The sequence below is a fragment of the Corapipo altera genome, unplaced genomic scaffold (assembly GCF_003945725.1).
Source record: "Corapipo altera isolate COAL_440 unplaced genomic scaffold, ASM394572v1 58, whole genome shotgun sequence".
Lineage (NCBI taxonomy): Eukaryota > Metazoa > Chordata > Aves > Passeriformes > Pipridae > Corapipo > Corapipo altera.
The window spans coordinates 9,424,111-9,443,185 of NW_020884898.1; the positions used below are offsets into that span (position 1 = coordinate 9,424,111).

Consider the following 19,075-nt stretch of genomic DNA (forward strand, 5'->3'; position numbering starts at 1 on the left):
ATACCTTAGTCAATAGCTCAGTGTTGCACAACATACGATGTGGCAGTTCCTTTCTAACTTGGGGAGCCACCCAAGTCTTTTTAGGATTTCCAGGAAGAGCTGCGGCATCTGACCTTCAACTGTTATTAAAAGAAATCAAAGATTGTATAACAGTCTGTCAGAGCTTTGCATTTCTTAGCGGAGTTATGTTTCGGTGAATGCCTCCACATTTCTGAGCTTCACAGGTTCTTTATTCCTTTACTTGTTTATCCTCTGGTAAGCATTTATTAATAGAGAGACTTATTCCTTTACTGTAGTTGTTTATCTTTCAGGGGTTTTGTTTTGTTTTTCAATTTAGAAGCAGAAGGGTCTCCCACGCATTTCACATTTCTATCTGCGGGTGAAGTCACTGCATGGCTTTGATAGCAATCTTCCAGCTGTCCATTTTCGCCCTGGAATCCCTCTCTTTGGCTGATTTTCTGCATTATCACCACAGTTTTTGACTAAGACTATTAATCCACCTGTCCCTCTGTGAGAGCAGCTAGATTGGTTTGTGTAAAAGGGGAGTAAGATGGTATGAACTGTAAGTCTGCAATTAATCCTGTTAATAAGGGATTAAAGTGAAGCCTTGTGAGTAGGAAAGGCTGATTTGATTGTTTGGGACTATAACTTAGCTCTCCCTCGTGAAAGCAGTGTTTGCCGTGCATCACATTTTGTCATTTGCATATTTGGTCTCTGAGGAAATCAAGGTTAAATATAGCAAGGAGATTCTGCTGGCTTAAACTGGTAGCACAACTGTGCTCCTTCAGCCTAACAGTGCCTCGGATAGCAGCAGAAGAAACCCTGCCTGCTCTTGCCTGGCAGTAAGTGCATCCTATAATACGACTTATATTGTCAGCTTATGCTTTGCCTCTGACCTTTACGTGCACTTTGCTTATGTACCAGATAGGCTGCATGCCTTATTTTAGAAGGAAAGAAGCAACAGAGGAACTGGACTAAAATAATATCTTGCCACTGCTATTTTCAGTAAAAGGCTTGCAAAAGCAACAGCAACAGAAAGCTGAACAGCACCATATATTCCCTGGGCGAGGCCATCGTACAGAGCAACATCAATCTCATTAAAAAAAAAAAAGTTGATACTGTCTCTGCCTTAGAGCTTAGCATCCTGCTTCCTCCTCAGCCTTAGGAGAAGGCCTATAAATTATTAATACTAACATCAGTGTGAGACAACAGATGGTAAAGATTACTTGGAAAAAGTCTTCACATTAACATATTACGGCCCTAGTTTCACAGCACGTTGGGACTGTTTCCTGCTGCTGCCAGCCAACCTGGCCCTGGGAGAAACCTCCCAGCAGAGGGGAATCCTTGGGCAGCAGCAGAAAGGTCCTGCCCTGGTTCAGCTGCACAGATATGGCCACATGGCTGCCACCACAGAGAGGGGCAGTCGTGTGTCACGGCCCCCCTCTGACACCACACCGCCCCGTGGGGCTCCTGGCATCTGCTACACCAGGGATGAGGCCAAGAAAGGATGAACTCAGGGGTAGGAAAACCTTCAGGTAGCTGAAAAATGTATTCATCACTGAGGTGGTTTCAGGTGGGATCAGTTTGTTGTGTGCTCTGAAAAATAAGAAATGTGCATCTACCAGTTTTGAACTGCTCTTGAGCTGGGGGTGATATGAGATCCAAAGTAATCCCTGATATATACACGCATTATCCAGAAATCTTGTAAGTGATTAAAGTATTTTAATGTTCCCTAGAATGGGTTACTTCAGCTTCTTCAGGTTTGCAAACATTTTAAAACAAGGAAGTAAGTGAGAAATTTCTTAAAAGAGGCTAAGTGCATTGCACTGTCTTGCTAGCTAGCAGTTGTTACAGCAGATCATGTATTTACTCTTGCTTTGGAGTTACCTCCTCTGACCCTCCACTGTGTTTCACACCGTTTTTGAAGATGACTCAGTATCAAAGTCTCTGACACTGAAGGAATTTATCCAGCCTTTTAAGGGACTTATACAGGAGACTTTTACTCATGGCCCATTACTTCTGCAAGTTCATATGCCACGTTAGTGTTTTACTATGACTGAATCATGACTTAAAAACACAATTCTCATGTTCCTACATCCTCCAGGTGTCATGGAAAAGTTTCCACAAAGCCTAAATAATGAAAACGTAAGAGAGCACTACTGCTCTCACTTAGAGCAGTGGGTCCAAGTGTGGTTCTGTGAAATGAGCAGCTCTTCATTTGTCAGCTTGTTGAAATATTCTGCTCTCAAGAGATGGGCAGTGTGTGGGTGAGGGCACGGAGTGTTTGGTAGAAAATGCCTTCAACAGCGTTGCTGCTGTGCTATTTTCATGACTACCAAAGCTTTGGCTAAGCAGCCTTTGATTCCTACCTCACCATTTTCATAAACTAGTAATATCTGTTTTACTGAAAAAATATGATTATCCCCTTCACGTTTTTGTTGTGTTGCCCTGCAGAATCCCTCGTTGCCTTGGCTCTTGCTAGTCTTTAAGGGAAAATGTCTGTGTTTGCACAGCTGCCAATCCAAAACCCTGACAGTGAAACTGTTGCTTAGGTCCTAGTGGCATGGTGTCCTTGCATCCAGACTTCCCCTGCAGGGGCTTCTGGTTTCACGTTCAATTCACATAATGACTTTGAAAGTTGGGTGCTCTGCAGAGATTTGCTCTTGATGTAAGGTTTTGCAATTTATCACAATCCTGAGGTGCCACCCTGGAATCATTGAATCATAGAATATCCTAAGTTGGAAGGGACCCACCAGGACTATCGAGTCCAACTACTGGCACAGCTCCAAAAATCCCACCATGTCCCTGAAGATGCCTGATGTGCCAGGGTCATAAAATGTCGATTTCTGACTTTAAATATTATTTTTTAAAATCCCACCATGTCCCTGAAGATGCCTGATGTGCCAGGGTCATAAAATGTCGATTTCTGACTTTAAATATTATTTTTTAAAAACAATTTAACAATATGGTCAACAAGTTCTTGGAACTAAGGCCAGGTTAATCAGCTCTTCTACTTAATGTTTAGAATTAGTTTTTCCCTCTAAAATTTCCACTTACAGTGCATGATTTTGGTTTATAAGAGAATTCCCCAAAGATGCAGTCCTAGGGCCATTGAAGGTGCAGACAACATTCAGGTTAAGGTTAGCAGGGAAAGCATTCAGGGAACAGTATTAGTGGCACAGAAAAGGGTCCATATGTTAGCATCTGGTATTTCGTGATCACCTCTACCTAAAAACAGCTACACTGGCACAGATTTGCATTTGCCTGTGGACAACTAACAAGTGTTTACAGGCTCTGGATTACAATGGTGACAATCTGTTATGTCACAAATAATCTTGTTTCCAAGAGCTGAATGTGGGTAATTTGTAATCTGCTTTCTGTGAGCAAATACACCCCTAATAACTTATTTTTGTTGGCTGATTTTACAGGGGCTTGGGAGTCAAGGTCTCATTTGTCAGCTGCAGTGTGGGACAACTGGGCACAACCCAGGGGGAGGGCACAGAGCTGTTCCACAGCCACCTCCCCAGCCCAACTCAGTGGCCATTTGGGGCTCTGGGGGAGAGCTGTTGTTAAGATTTCAAGCAGAAGGTGAAGGTAAGAGGGATTTTAGGCTAATATTTGTCTGCTGGATGAATTTTCAGACTCTTCACCCGATTGCTGGTATCAGAGGGGGTGATATCACAGGGCCCTGGAGGCAGAGGTGGCAGCTCTCTGCTTTCATCAGAGCCAGTCCCTGGGGAGGGTTGATGAGGTTCGTTGAGGTCAAAGCAGAAAAGCAACAAGACATGCGTAAAAAAAAAAAAAAAAAAAAAGTGATAAGATACGTGTAAAAGCAAGTTTACATGCAGGAGTACAGGGTGTCCTGCACTTGTTCTGCCTGTTTGCTGCTGAGCAGGCAAGCTCAGATTCAGAGCCACGGAACATGCTTAACCCATGTACATCCATCCACCCTCCTTCAGGTCCTATCTGGACCTCAAACAGCAAGAGGTCCTCACATCTTTACATTATGAGATGCAGCCCTAGTGAAGTGATATTTTGAACTGATGTGAATCAATTGGCTTGAAGGAAATCAAACGATGATGAAGAATCAGGGAAGCCTTTCTGGCCCAGACGGCGAAGTATTAGGGCTGGAAAGACGATAGGAAGATTTGGCACCATGTGAATACATACAGAGGAATGAAAGTTGTTGCCAGATTATTGTAAGTATGGAATCAACATAGTTCAAAAGTGCCAGTGCCATCTCTGTCCAAAATAGCAGTACAGGTGTAGCTCTGCACATTACACTGCACAGACTATAAGAACACTCAAATTCTGGTATGTGCTCCGTTTGGTAGGAAGGTCAGCTTGTGACCTGTGCAAAATAAAAATGCAACTAAATATAACTTTGAAAGGATGGAAACAAACCTAAGTGAAGGTGTTGGTATGTCTGAAGGAGTGTGTGGGGGGAAACAAGCACACAGAAAAAAAAGTTAATTAAGATTCCTGGGAAGGGAGGGAAAGGGCTTGTTGCTCTGCAGAGGGACGAAATGCTGAAGGGAGGAGCAGACCTTACGAGGTAATGAGGGTGCTAAATGGCAAAGTCTGGGCTGGGAGAGGGGTAGATCTTCAAAGGAGGAATGTGCACAACTAGGATTGTAAGCTGCCTTTATATCTGCCCTTAGCGAACTCCAAGATGAAAGGATCTGCAGTCAAAGGACCTGCTCTTCTGTTGCCTTTCACCTTCTGAGCTTATTTGTATCTATGCAAAGGGTATGTAAATTGCCAGGGCTGCCGTTCAGTGCCTCGTTGTCTGGCTGTGTAGGATGAACCAGCCTATATGCTGGGCTCTGAATAAATGGGGACTCTCGTGTCCTGCCACGTGCTGCTGATGGTGCCCCGTGTGTGCTGTTCTTCAGCATTTTGGATGGACTGTCCATAACAGTACACCTACAAAATGTAACTGAGAGACTGAACACTGATACATTTTTGGTTTGGTTTGTTGGTTCCTCTACCGAGGTCTGTGGTGCAGTGAAGTGGCTCTGTCCTCTTGCCTGCCACCCTGCTCCCCATCATGCTGCAGCAGCAGGAGTGATGTCCATGGGGAGGGCAGCTCCCCACCCCGGGTGAGCAGCCAAGCAGGAGAGCTGCTGTACTTGTGGTCTCCATCATTATCCATAGCAGCAGCCTTCCTGCCAATGGAGGAGGCTGGGAGTGTGTGGGAACTGGGCAGGGGTGGGAAAGAGGAAAGGTGAGTTTTGGGGTCCCAGACCTGAGGGCAGGGAGGGAGAGGAAAAAGGTCTCTCCACACCAAGGACAGTGCCATCAATATAGTTACCAGGAGAGCATGGAAACTGTGTAGGGAAAACACTGAAGGATCAGGAACTGACAGAGGGCTCTATGGCAGAATGCATATTGAACATTTTTTGTGTCATTTTGCTTGTGGGAGTTTTAATTATGAGGCTGTAGAAATGCTTGGGAATGCCTTTATTTAGACAGTGTGCTTCAGGATTCACTGCAGTTAAGCCCCAATTACTCCAATAGTATTAAGGGGTCCTGTGTGGGTTTTGCAAAATTCATTTACATCTACTTTAAGGCCCCTTTGCACAGGCTGAGCAAATGATAACAGAAACTAAGTGGGAAAAAAAATGGAAAGGAGGAAAGATTGATCTCAAAAAGAAATGAGCTTCACATTTGTGGTCCATTATAGCCAAAGGCACAATCACCTAATCTGCCTCCTAAGGTTAGCCCTAAATATCAATGTAGGCAAGTCCCTGGACAGTTGCCAGTGTCTCAGGGCAGATAACATCAGCACAAGTTGAGAAGAGGTCTCCTGTCTAGCCTGCGTTTTAATATACTATTAAAATAAAATGAGACAGCAATTAGTTTCTCTTCAGCTATTCCACAGCATAACTTCATCGGTCAATTAGTATGAATAAATAAATATAGGTCTTGAATTATTAAACTGCAAATAGAAGAAGCAACTGCATTTAATATTTCACTGTTCATTCTCCTTGCTCTTTTGCTTCGCTTGGAGTTTTGACTCAGTTGATAATACAGGAATGCTGTCTGTTCTTAACTCTTTCCAAACTTTTAATTCTTGCTTAGGATAATTTTCTTACTCCAATAACTCTTTTAATCTTGGCTCAAGACATACAGGTTGGATTATCAGAGGATATGCATTCACAGAGCAACGGTCAAGCCTCTGGGAGCAACTGGGAGGTCAGTGGTTTAAAAAAAGAAAAAAGAAATCAGGACATTTAAGTGCTTCAGTATAGGCTTACTAACTTTAGGTTCTCACTTACTAAAGCCCTCACAGAATCATAGAATGGTTTAGCTTGGAAGGGACGTTGAAGATCATCTAGTTCCAACCCCCCTGCCATGGGGGGTTAGCCTTAATCTTTTTCTGCATGGGCTACAGAAGAGTAAACAATGTCTGATTATCCCACCCGTTAATCCCTTTTCCTAGTAAGAGAGTCAGAAACAGGGGTTGATCAGGGTTAGGATATCTTCTGTTTGTGTCCAAAGACCTGTAGTTACTTGGGGCAGAGAGGATCAGTCTGATGGATCTGCTTAGGAAACTGGAGAGCCACAGACTGTAGGAACTGCCCAGGATCTTTGACCCCTCAGGTTCCATGTGCTGTATTTTTCCCAAATGTTATAGGAATGTGTGATCAACAGAGATCAGATTCTTTAGCTGCTGCATGGGGAAAAAGTCAGTCCTGCCAAAAAGAAAGGCTCATTATAATTTTAGACTTTGGTCCTTTCAGTAGATCTCCAAGAAGGCAAATCAGAGCATTTTCTGACTTGTTTGTTCACAAATGAGCATTGACCTCTTTGCTCACAGGTGCTGATTTTTACAGAAATGAGTCACTGCAGTTCTGTGCTTTACCAAAATGTCTGGATGTCAGATCACACGTTCTCTGTGGAAAATGGCCAAAGAAAATATTAAATAATAGTAACACGTTTAACATTCTATTGATGGGAATGTTGATGCATATAAAAGGAGGGAGAAGTGCAAATTTCAGTCAATAAGCTGGAGGGAGCCTGAATCAGAGTATTTCTCTCCCTGCTGAGAAGGACCTGCCCTCTGGTTTTGATTCTGGATGAAATTCTCCTAGTAATGGCACAATTGTATGTGAGAAGAGAGCGAGTTCTCCTCTAACTGCCTCAGGGATGAAGCACAAGCAACATCCATGACATTATTTCACTTAAGATATATTTGCTGGGGACTCCAAACTCTGGACTGGGGCAAGCAGTGCAGTGCAGTAGGAATGGATCTGTAGGAAAGGGAGTGCCAAGGAGCCAGTGACACACTGTGTATGCTGTGAGAGTTCCCTGCCTGGGATTAGCTCTAGCAGCCTGAACTGCTGCTACTAGCTGGAACACCCAGGGTGAGCCTCTGGAATGCATCTTCCAGTTAAACTGTGTCTAAAACAAATCCAGCTCCCTTATTCTGAGACTTCCCCACAGTGTGAAATATTATGCACTAAGCGTGGGTGGTTGGGAGATTTGTTAACCTGAATGAAAACACTAAAACTGATGCACACTGCTGAAGGCAGCAGATTGCATGAGCAGCACAACCACCCCTCAGAAAGCCACTTGCTGCAGTGCCTCCTGCTTTAAAACCCAGAGCTGGCAGCCAGAAGTGTGAGGGAGCACACTGGCTGTGGGGAGAGCATTTATGAGGCTTAGCAAGGAACAGGAGGGAGTGGGAAGGCTGAGAGCCACAGCCCCAAGTCACAAACCGCCGTGACCTGTACCTGCCCAGGACAGACACAGCTCTGCTGCCATCCATCCTGGGGTTTCCCACTCTTCAGTCTCCTGTGCTGATGACAAACCTGGGCTGCTTCTGTATATACTTTAAATATGTTATTTTTCCCTCTTTGAAGTTGCTTGAGGCACTCTGTGAGCTGGATGCATTCCTCTTAGACTGGCTCACTGCAGTGTATTTTAGGATGTCAATTTCAATGAGATTTGTTTTTCTATTTCAGTTTAAATATTTTTTTGCCATTTTCTGGCCTGCTTTTATGTTCTGGTTTCCTGTATTGCTAGTGTAAGATCTTTGAAGAGTGTTGTTAGGGTATGTTAATGAAACTTTTCCATTTCCATTCCAGCTTTCAGGTAGAAATCATAAATAGGTCATGGCAGCAGCCAGGGGAGGATGTGACATACAGTCTTGTGGTTATGTCTTACAAGCACTGCTGTGTGATCTGCTCTGGTCTGCAGCATTTTCTCCTCTCTGCTTAGCTGCCATGGTGATAGGTGACTTGGACGTCCATACCATAAATAGACAAACTAGCAGGGCTTTTACTGAGTCTGAGCGTGAAGATGGTCCTCTGGCTTAGTGCACTCCAGTTTGTTCATGTGTGTGTGGAAACTGCCACTGGAGGCTCTTGCCTACAAAGCCAGTCTGGCAAATAGCACCATGTTCCCAGCTGTGAGCGTACGAGAGCTTTTACTGGGAGGGCCAGAGGTAAGGAACAGCATACTGAATTCTGCTCAACCTGAAGCAGAGGGTTTTAACCCCTCAGCCCAGTTCCAGGCAACCTTTTGCAAACTAGCAAGGCTCCACAAGGATTTAGCTCAGTGGGAAAGTGCCACTGCTGGTGTCTCTGTATCCCTCCAAAGCGGAGATGGTGTGTTAGCGCCGGTCGTGTTTGTGATCTTGGAGCTCAGATGTGGGCACAACCACCCAGCTTCTCTTTTGGAGCACGCTCCACAAGTTTCTGAAATTCCCATATATGAGGTATGTGCTGGATTATGGGAGAGATAAGTCCCTGTCAAAGAGGCCAGGGAAGGATGCTCCTTGTGTTCCTGTAGGGTCATGTAATAACAGAGGGCTTGCAGCTTAAAGCTGCTGCTAGAGCTTGTGCCTTTTTGTGAGACAACTCATGAGGTGCAGAACAGGTCTGTGAAGATAAAATTAAGACAGAGCCAGGACGAGGCAAGGACTAGAAGAATAAGTCTTACTATGTGAGCCTGAGACTCAACTCTTGTGTCTGCAGGGCTGGGGGAGTCCATAACAGCATCATTCATGGTGCTCCTACGCTTGTTCGGGTCAAGTAGAAGGGCTCCTTCCCTGCCCATGTGCCGAAGGAAATCAGTGTGTACAGTTGATGCTCCTGTCCCAAAAGCCAGCCTGATGTGCTGGCAGGAGCATGGCCAGGGTACCCTGCAGAGACCACCTGTCCTGTGGTGCAACAGGGCTGGGAGAGGAGTCTGAGAACCATCCCATGCAGGGTGGTCCCTAACCTGAGAGAGACAAGAGAAGATAGAGCCCAGGAAAATGGGCCAAAAATAGTTCAAAAGATAGAGGGAAGCAAGAAGAGAAGGCTTTTAAGAAGGACAATGTTTAATGTATGGTGGTATGTAGACTTAGTTCAGCAAGAAAAAAAAGAACCATGGACACAGTGAGTAAAGCAAATGGAAGAAATACAGAAGAAAGAGGACAAACTGCATAGAAGGACTAAAAGGATGGTTAAAATTTTTAATCTATTACATGAGCTGTAAATATGACTTTTCAATAAAGTTAGCTATTATTTTTTTAATGTATTAGATGAGCTCTGAAATATAATTTATTCTACTCTTTCACATTTGAATCTAAATTTTTCAAAGTAATTCCTAAGGGTGTCGATAAGATTTTTTGCATCCAATTAAGTTGGATTTGACTGTTATATATCTGTCAAAATATTCCAAATTATAGCTTTTGCTGTTGTATTGGCCTTTTACATGACATAAACCCTGCAGGAGTGTGGCAGGTGTCATAAAAAGGAGAAGAAATAATTCAGAAATTAAAGTACTTACAGAATAAGAATTTGTGGATGATGTCTTCAAAATGGAGATGAAAATAGAGTGTGTGTTTGTATGTGCTTGTTTTCTATATGTGTATCCATAAAGTGTGTATAAAATGCAATTAAAGATGTTTTAACTAGTGAGATGATGATTTATCAAGCAAACCTCTCCCTTAAAATAAAAAACAACAAGAGGAGGGGAAAAAAGTATCACCATTATTCAGATGTAACGTGTTGTGTTGGAGAGAAGGCACTGGATAGAGCTCAGTGACTAATTTGCTGGCTATTAGTCCTTCATTAGTTTTGCTTCCACTTCATTTTGATTTATGTGCTACATAGCATGATTTGCTAAACAATTTCTGCAAACAAGTATTTGTTGTAGGAATATAATATTCAAAACTAAAGCTGCAAGTTAAATTACACAGATTAGTTACAGCCTCTGGTTTTGATCCCTGACTGGATTAACAGAAAATGGATTCTGGTTCAAGTACACAAGCCTTGAGTTTTAAAAACAAACAAACAAATCCCCAAACTCCAACTTCATTCCTTCTCCTAAAAGGCCCTGTTACAGTAGGAGACCTCTCTGTGTTGATGGGGAGCTGACACAAGGATAGAGGTGTTCCCAGAGCAGCTGTATATGGAAACACTAAGTGGTTCTTTGTGTGCACACTCTATGCCCTGATTTGGGAAAGCACCTCCATAGGCTGAAGTCCTCCTCACTGTCTGATACTTTGGTTGACCTAAAACACTTGCAGTAGGTTTGAAGTATATGTTTATAGTCTCTTACGTGGCATCTACATAACTGCTGATTTTGTTGTTAGAACTTCTTCTTTCTTTCTAAATATTGATGTCAAAATAGTAACAGAGAGTTTTGCAACCAATGAGTTCAGGTTTTCTAGGGATCAGCTGATTTAGCCTTGGGTCCTTCAAAAACTTTAAGCTGTTGTGCAATCTCATTTAAGTCCATGAAGTTGCCTCCTGTTCCTAATTGCTGTATCTACATGGCCAGGTTTTGAATCCTGTTCTCACCATGCTAGATGAGATGGCTCTGGTACCTATGACTTCATCAAAATATGTTTTTCACAAAGTGGCCTTTTTTCCTTGATAATAAGGAGGGGGAACCCACATGTAATATTGTTGAATGATAGAATCGTCATTGTATATTGCAATGAAAAGTTCTTCCTTGTATGGTACATCCTCATTCAAAGTGTGCTAAACTAGGTATAAATCCAAGTTGTCTGATCTTCTTGTATCAGTTTTGTTGTAACTGGCCACCAATAGCTCCTGCTGTTTGGAGAATATTTTTTGATCTTAATTTTATTTTAAATGGCCGATGCCTTACCCCTCCTCCCTAAAATTCAATGAGAAATCTCCTTTAAATGACTGAGTATCCAGGTCAATTTTCTTTAACCTTTTCTTCTGTTAGTGTTGAGTCAAAACATAGATCTGATGTGAAAATGAGAATAGCTTGTCGAGATTCACAACAGCATGCAAAGGCTTGGGAGTGGGTAAATGTGAGTCAGAAAGAGAGGTTCACATGAACTTAGGTGATTTTTCTTTTCCATTGTGTGTGATAAAAAGGTGCTACATGACAAGGTGTTTTTGAAAGAGGCGTAAATTCTGCACCCTCTATGAAAGCTTTCACCAGAAGATGGGAGATAGCTCCTCTTAACAAAGAGGAGATGGACTTAAACAAACAGTGGGTCAAGTCTGTAAACTTCTTGATTTGACTCTGTGTCCAGGGAGTCACCTGGGGCTAAGCCAGGAGTGAACAGGCAGTTCCAGCTGCTCTGCTGTGGAGTCAGCAGAAGAGGTAATACATGAAACTACTGCACAACACTGAAACATGGAGCGCAGCTGTACCAGCATACTAAATCACCAAACCAAATGGAAGAATTAGCTATTGCCCATTCTTTTCTGGGCACAATAAAGTTCTTTCAAAAACCCAGTAATTTTGGTGCCATCCAGGTGAGTGCTGCAGCAGAACTGTGCCCAGGAGTACCTGTCTCTGTGTGCACTCACATTAAATGTCCATTCTGGATAGATGTTTGCGGGGGTGTCATCTGCAGTCAAAGCTGAATTTCCATTTGGTAACTGTCTGAGAGCTGTCTTAAGCTTCTCTTGAATGTGGTGGCTCTCAGGTGGTTTTTTTCATTATTTTTTATATACACTTTATTTTTTCCATGCTGTACTAAAAGCACCTCCAGTGCATATGTTCTTCCTTCTATATATGTAACCTCATGGCCTTTACTGTGCCTGCTACACAGTCTTCCAGTTTTTCACGTGGTTTTCTAGCCCATATCTGTGTGATATGTGATTGCTGAAATCACCTTTCTTAATACTCCTTGATACTTCTATGTGAGAGTAGCTGTGAGTGCACAGATTCCTCCACATGGATTTCATGGCCCAGAGGTTTTGGCCATCATGAGCAGTGGTACCACTACTGTCCTGGAAAATACAAGCCCCAGCAGAGCCAGATGCACAGTTGTGCTCTTCCCTACACCATTTGTTTAGCTTCTATACATTTAAACATTCAAAATTTGCTTGTCTGCTTGCTCTGGGAGTAGTTTTGAGAAATGAGAAAATTCTTGTCCTGATCAGCTTTGGTTAAAGATCTGTGTCCATCTTGGAAATGACAGCGCTGCAACATTAGTGCATGGCAGCTGCACATGGAATAGGCCACAAAACATAGCAACCTTTAAAGGAAGACAAGATACGGGTTAGGAGTGCAGAAGGTAATAGTGGTGTACATACACTGGTGGTGAACTTAAATAATGGCACCTTACTAAATGAGGTCATCATCTAACACACCCTCCCCTCTACACCCGGGAACAAATGTGTGGCTGAATTCTGATGAAATATTTGTCAGTCAGTGGGTGTTCCTTATGTTTACTCCTACAAGTATGGAGGCTAAATCACTTGTGTCAGGATGATATGAGTAAACTGAAGGTCACTTTCAGCATACTTTAGCATGCCTTGGAGGCACTGCTGATAAGGAAAAAGACAAAAGGACAAAAACCCAAAATTAACTTTTAATTTTCCACCAAAACTATGGCTGTCAGAAACAGGGATATGAGTGAAATCTCTTGTAAAATGCAGCAAGCACAGGAGTATATATTTAACATCTTGTCTGAATCAGAGATAGAACATGTAATTGTGTGTGTGCATCTTTATAAGTATAAATATACATGGATCTAAACACATAGAAAAATTTCAGTGACGCACTTTCATATCTAGTTTCAGTTTAAAATCTTTCTGCCCTAAATTAGATGAATACATAAACAAATCAGATATATTAATTTTCTGTTGAGAATGCTTTGGTGATTGCTTACAAAGAAAAGTTATTTACATGCTGATATAAGGCATTACTTAGCATAATGAGTGGTAATTTTCTCATCCTCAAAGGTATTGGGCTCCCTTATGTGTTATACCTTACTCAGTTGCATAGTTGTGCTGCTCTCTGTGATCCCCAGGTGCGTATTTGGGGTTTATCTGATTGAGTTTTACGGGGCTGGCACAGAGCCCAGCAGCAGCATGTGGGTACCAGACAGGCAGCACCCACCACCTCCAGCACCCACCACCTCCAGTCAGGGAGGCAAATCCAGCTGCAGCCCAGAGTGCCCCCTTCACTGCTGGGGAAGGTCAGATGGCGAGTGCTGTGACCATCCAGTGGGTGTGGGTAGGCAGCACCCCCACCTGCAACCATCCTGCATGCGATGGGTGCACTGGAGTGGTTCATTTGGGTTTTGAGAAATGACTGATACGTCCCCTAAGGAGGACTGGTGATCATGCTATGTGCTTGTTTGGGATAGCTTCGCCCTTGTCCTCTTCGAAGTACGCTCATGCAGTTTTGGGCATCACAATACAAAAAAAGACATTAAGGTCTTAGAGAACATCCAAAGGAGGGCCACAAGGGTGGTGAAGGGCCTTGAGGGGAGGCCATATGAGGAGGGGCTGAGGACACTTGGTGTGTTCAGCCTGGAGAAGAGGAGACTGAAGGGAGACCTCATTGTAGTCTACAACTTCCTTGTGAGGGGAAGAGGAGGGGCAGGCCCTAATCACTTCTCTGTGGTGATCAGTGACAGGACCCAAGGAAATGGCCTGAAGTTGTGTCAGGGAAGGCTTAGGTTAGATATCGGGAAAAGGTTCTTCACCCAGGAAGTGGTTGGGCACTGGAACAAGTTCCACAGGAAAGTGATCACAGCACCAAGCCTGACAGAGTTCAAGAAGTGTTTCAACAATGCTCTTAGGCTCATGGTGTGATACTTCAGGTGTCCAGTTGGACTCGATGGTCCTGGTAGGTCCCATCCTACTCAGCATATTCTATGATATATGTAGGAGTGAAGAATCACAAATGGTAATAGTCATTATTGACCACTAATGACATTGATGTGAGGCTTTAAAAGAAGACTGTTTGTAAAGAAAGCTTTCAAAGTCTTAAATATAAAAGATTATGGTTTTCTGACCAGAGTTATGGAAAGTCCCTTCTCTTATTTTGGGGTTTACCAAAGAACATGTTTGTATTCAGAATCCGTCTCTCAGGAAAATGGAGACCTGTGCTCATCTACTGAATAAATAAAGTGGACAGAAAATTAATTCAAGTTCTCCCTTGACAATATTTTGGTTTTGCTTCAGCCTTGATGTGGTCCTGAAACCACTTTGCCTTTTAGAGCCTCTGGCTTTTTTGTTTCTAGGTTGAAGGTGTTCCTGCCCACAGCAGGGTGGGTTGGAGCTAGATGATCTTCAAGGTCCCCTTCCAACCCAAACCATTCTATGATTCTGTGGAGAATCATGGCGAGGAGATGAAGTGCAATGGTGAGATCCACAAGGTAGCTGAGAAATAGCAGGAGACTTACTGAATTGAGACAGTCAACTTTGTTAACAGTTATTTGAATTCAAACCAGTGACAGGCTGTGAGCCTTACAGTCACTCTCAGTTTTATGATCTTAAATTACGAGCTGTTCAAAAATACATTGTATTTTCTGCTTAAATAGTTTTATGTCTGTTTATATCTTAATTGAAATGGTATGTAGGCATCTGCAAGTACCTTTAGTATGAAGGCTGTTATTAAATACTGGTATTTCAAAGGTGTCTTAAAATGCATTTTTATTGCATTACAAGCTAAGTGTTTGCTGAGAAACTCGCCATTAAAAAATTAAGCCTCTAAGGCTACAGGTATAGGTTCTGTTTTGTCAGCAACAAATGACATAACTGCCTGGCAATTACAAGAAGATCTTGCATTGAGCTACAGCGAGGTCACCATGCATCTGACAGCAGCCTGAGCTTCCCCATGTTTCAAAATTGCATGACCTGATCTTCTGAAAGCTCCCAGTCTCCTCCCACGCAGAGAGCCCAGGGGCACCTAAGCCTTCACCTTTACAAAGTACAGGAGTGGGAGTACTTTGAAGAAGAAAGTATCTACTTTGTCCTGAAATCACATCTCTGATGCACCAGAGAGAAGGCAGGTCTTTGTATAAACCAAATTTTTGAATTCACTCACTCCTTTTAAAAGGTCCATACAGTGATTTAGGTTGGAGTGGATGTCAAGAGGTCTGTAGTGCAACCTCCACCTCAAAGTAGGGTCACCTGTGAGACCAGACCATGTTACTTAAGTGTTTGTCCCGGCAGCACTTGAAAGCCTCCAGTAATGGAGCCTTCACAGCCTCTCCAGATGCCTTCCTCCACTACCTGCCTGCTGGCCCTCATGAACAACAAGTTGCTCCTTATATCCAGCCTGAATCTCTCTTTTTTTCAGCTTTCAGCCATGGTGTCTCATCCTGCCTTACAATGATGTGAGAGTGTGGCTCCATCTCCTCGATCACTGCTCTGTTGATACAGGCAGGTGGACATTGGATCCTCTGGCAGCCTTGTCTTCCCCAGGCTGTGCAAACCCCAGCCCCTCAGCCTCCTCTCAGTGCCTCCAGTTATTTCCCAGCTAAAACATATCTCTTTTGCTTTCTCTGCCTTAGTGCGTGCTCAGTGAGGGTTGTTCACGACTGTGTGCCCACAGATGTTGGGAGGAGAGGAGGTGGGAAGGGTGGCACTGAAATGATCTCGGAAATGGGATACTACCTGTGCTAACTGAGATGGCTCCTGCAGCTCAGTGGTGCAGAGAACTGGGTGTCCTGGCTTGGAAGCAGAAAGTGGCATGGGCTGGCTCTAAAGCTTTAAGGTGGAAATCATTGTGCAAACTACCAGGAACTGTGTGCACGGAGCACAGGAATAAAAGTGCGGGATGTTCAGCACCCTCTGCATCATTGTGCTCCAGCAGCACAGAAAAGTGCTTTCAGCGTGTATCTGATGAAAGGGCCCTGGGAAAGGTAGAGTGAGTCTCAGCACCACTTGTTCAAGTCTGCAACTCTCCCAGACCACTGTTGAGGTAGGACAGTAAGTGCACTGAACAATCCCTTTAGTTCTAGTACATATACAAAACTTTCTCAATGAGTAATCATTGGCAGGTGCAGTTAATAGAAAATCTGGAAAATCAGAAACCCTGGATTCAGTAGAGGAGTACTTGGGTTCTGCAGTTTTTGCAAATATTACAGTTTCCCAGCACATTTTGATTTAATGTCACTTTGATTTCTGCCATCACTATTGTTCACTGAAGAAAAGATTCTTTTCCCTCCCTCTCCATCCCTTTGTTCTCTATCAAGTACTGGATTTGCTGTTACCTTCTTACTTAAGCCACTGTAATATCATTAACTGCTGACAAACTGTGGAACGAAAAAGAGATCTGTGATTTCCAGGGTGCTTGATTTACTCTCTTGTTTGGGTTTTTTTAAAGTATGTAGGGGTGGACAGTGAGTTCACTTGGTGGGGAAAAAAGCTTCCACAGGAAGTTTCTAAAAAGGGTGCTGGGGAAACCTGCTCAGTATTCAAGTTCTGAAAACACTGGAAAAACCCACATGAAAATGAGTTGAACTTTAGTCTTTTCTGGCCCTAAAACCTAAAGGAGTTTGTTTTACACTTTCATCTTTCAACCGTGGACAGATGAGGCCGGACAGCCCATTAGCAATGATGCATATCTGTTGACCAGACATCACGGGACAAAGCTACTGCTAGTTTAAAATAACATAATTCCACTGCCTGCCCTGAGTTTTCCTCTGTTCTGGACAGGGATCCTGCTCAGTTAGTGTATGCAGTGGAAGTGTGGGCACAATTACATGTAGGTCTCCTTTAGAAAAATAAGGTACTTCAGGAACAGAAACCTTACTGTCTGCAGGCAGCATTTCTATAAGAATTGGGACTCTGCCAGAGTTGTTATGACATAATGTTGGGGATCATGGTGTAGCTGAATGGTATTTCTTTCACGCTGTGTGGGAGGCATTCCAGTTGAGCCTTCTCTTCATTGTGTATCGGCAAGGCAACTATCTCAAAAGAGCAGCTTATAAATTTAGAAAGAAGGTGAATCCGTGAAGTAACTCCCACTGGATGCTTCAACTTTCCTCATTTATTTATTTATTTATTAACTCTTTATACACGCAGATAAGGACCACAAAACAATTTATCTAATTTCTGCCACAACGAGCTCCATCACTGTTTCAATGCAAGGATCAGATAATTTTAGCCATAAATTTCCCCTAAAATTTCCACTGAAATTGTTATTTTTAAACAAAAGTACGGAGTAAGAGAAATAATGTAATTGATTAGCAGATGTTTAAAAGCTGCTGCTTTCCAGCATTCCTCTGATGATCAGTAAGTCAAAATAACAATGGGAATTGCTTGAGTGGAAGACTAACTACAATCATGCATTTAATTTACATCTTAATGCATTGTTGTTGTTTTTCCTGTTCAAGTAAACTACTTCTCAGGATGCACCTGTATAATGAATATCCACGGGAATAGGCTTATATGAATTTTTCCATGCTCTGTTATACATTAGGGGGTCTTCCAGAGATCAGGTTGAGATTAAAACAAATGTTATCTTGAGCGCTGGAAATGAAGTGAAATTTTAACCAAGAATTAGGAGTTTAGGGGTCAAGTCTCTCCTTTTCTTGATGTATCTATCACTCTCCTGCTTCTGCCTGTAATTGGGGGCTGCAGCAGCAGTATAGAGCCTTTCTGATATTCTTCAGCACTGGACTAAATATTACCTACAGCTCGTGATCCATCAATAAAACATGTGCTGACCATACCATTCCACACCTAAACCCCTTTACTTGACTGGTCTGTACTAAGTTTGTGAAGTCCTAGGGGAAAACGGTGAATATATTTTAGATATGCAAGTGGTGATGACCTTTTTGACTAACACAGGCTACAGGTCTGACTGACCCTGGCAGCATTAAAGGGTCATTTTTTGACATGGCTGAACTGTTCTAGAACAATTTATCCAGTGTGCTGGGTACAAACAGTCTTTTCTTCAGTATCAGGCATGCATGTCTTATCTTTCTACCTATTCTTTTTTTAAAGAATCTTAGCTATTGTGAAGCAGGCAAGGAAAAACGTGTTCTCTATTTATATTGTTTGTTCTCCTCAGCCTCTACTATTCTATCTTGGACAATAACATTTCATGAATGCCTGTTTTTACTCTTTTTTTTTTTTTTTTTTACTTGGATGATTTTAAGGGAGCCTCTCTTCCTTCTTCAGCACTACAAAACGGGGTCTCAGGGCTTGATTCTATGATGGAAACTTTGATGGGCCATTTACAGTTGACTGAACTGGGTTTAATCAACATCTAATGTTGTCTTGTGAATGCAAGGAAATGAAAGAAATAATTCCAACCAAAACCCACAAAAAAACCAACTTGGCAGTCTTAAAGCAGCAGTTCTTGAAATACAACAAGGGCGAGCGAGAATGCCTAGAAAGAACACTCCCTTCTGCTTTGTTTTTCAAGAAAAATTCTGCATTAATAGTGGGAAGAGAAAGGATTTTCAAGTATTCAGAATGAAGAATCTAGTCAGCTCTGCTTTCTCTTTATGTGGGGATCTGCAATTACCATGGTGGGTTGTTTGATTTGGGTTTGGGGGGGAGGGGTTTGTGGTGGGGGTTTTTTCCAATAAAAAGGACAAAAGATCATGTCTGATTTTGGATCAAGATTAAAATCAGTGTTCTCTTCTCTGTGGATTATCAATGATAGTCTCTAAAATAGATTTAGTCACCTGAATTAGTCGTGTCCCAATGCAGACAGTGACAAATACAAGTGTGTTTACGTGCAAGGTTTTTTTTTCTAAAGGAAATGTTGTGAAGGGACTGCACATGAAGAACATCTCTGGGGAAGAAAAACATGGTTATGCATTTGAAGGGAGAGAATCAACTCTTATCCACTCCAAGACGTTCTCCATTGTCCTGTCTATTCTGTTGTTTAG

General features: G+C 42.7%; 1 long non-coding RNA gene across 1 annotated transcript in view; it reads left to right on the forward strand.

The window, feature by feature from the left end:
• Positions 1-206: 206 nt before the first annotated feature.
• The window catches only part of LOC113949805, a 50,241-nt gene continuing 31,372 nt past the window's right edge, over positions 207-19,075 (forward strand). The window contains exon 1 of the long non-coding RNA XR_003528577.1: positions 207-255. This is a non-coding gene — a long non-coding RNA (uncharacterized LOC113949805). The remainder of the gene's footprint in view (positions 256-19,075) is intronic.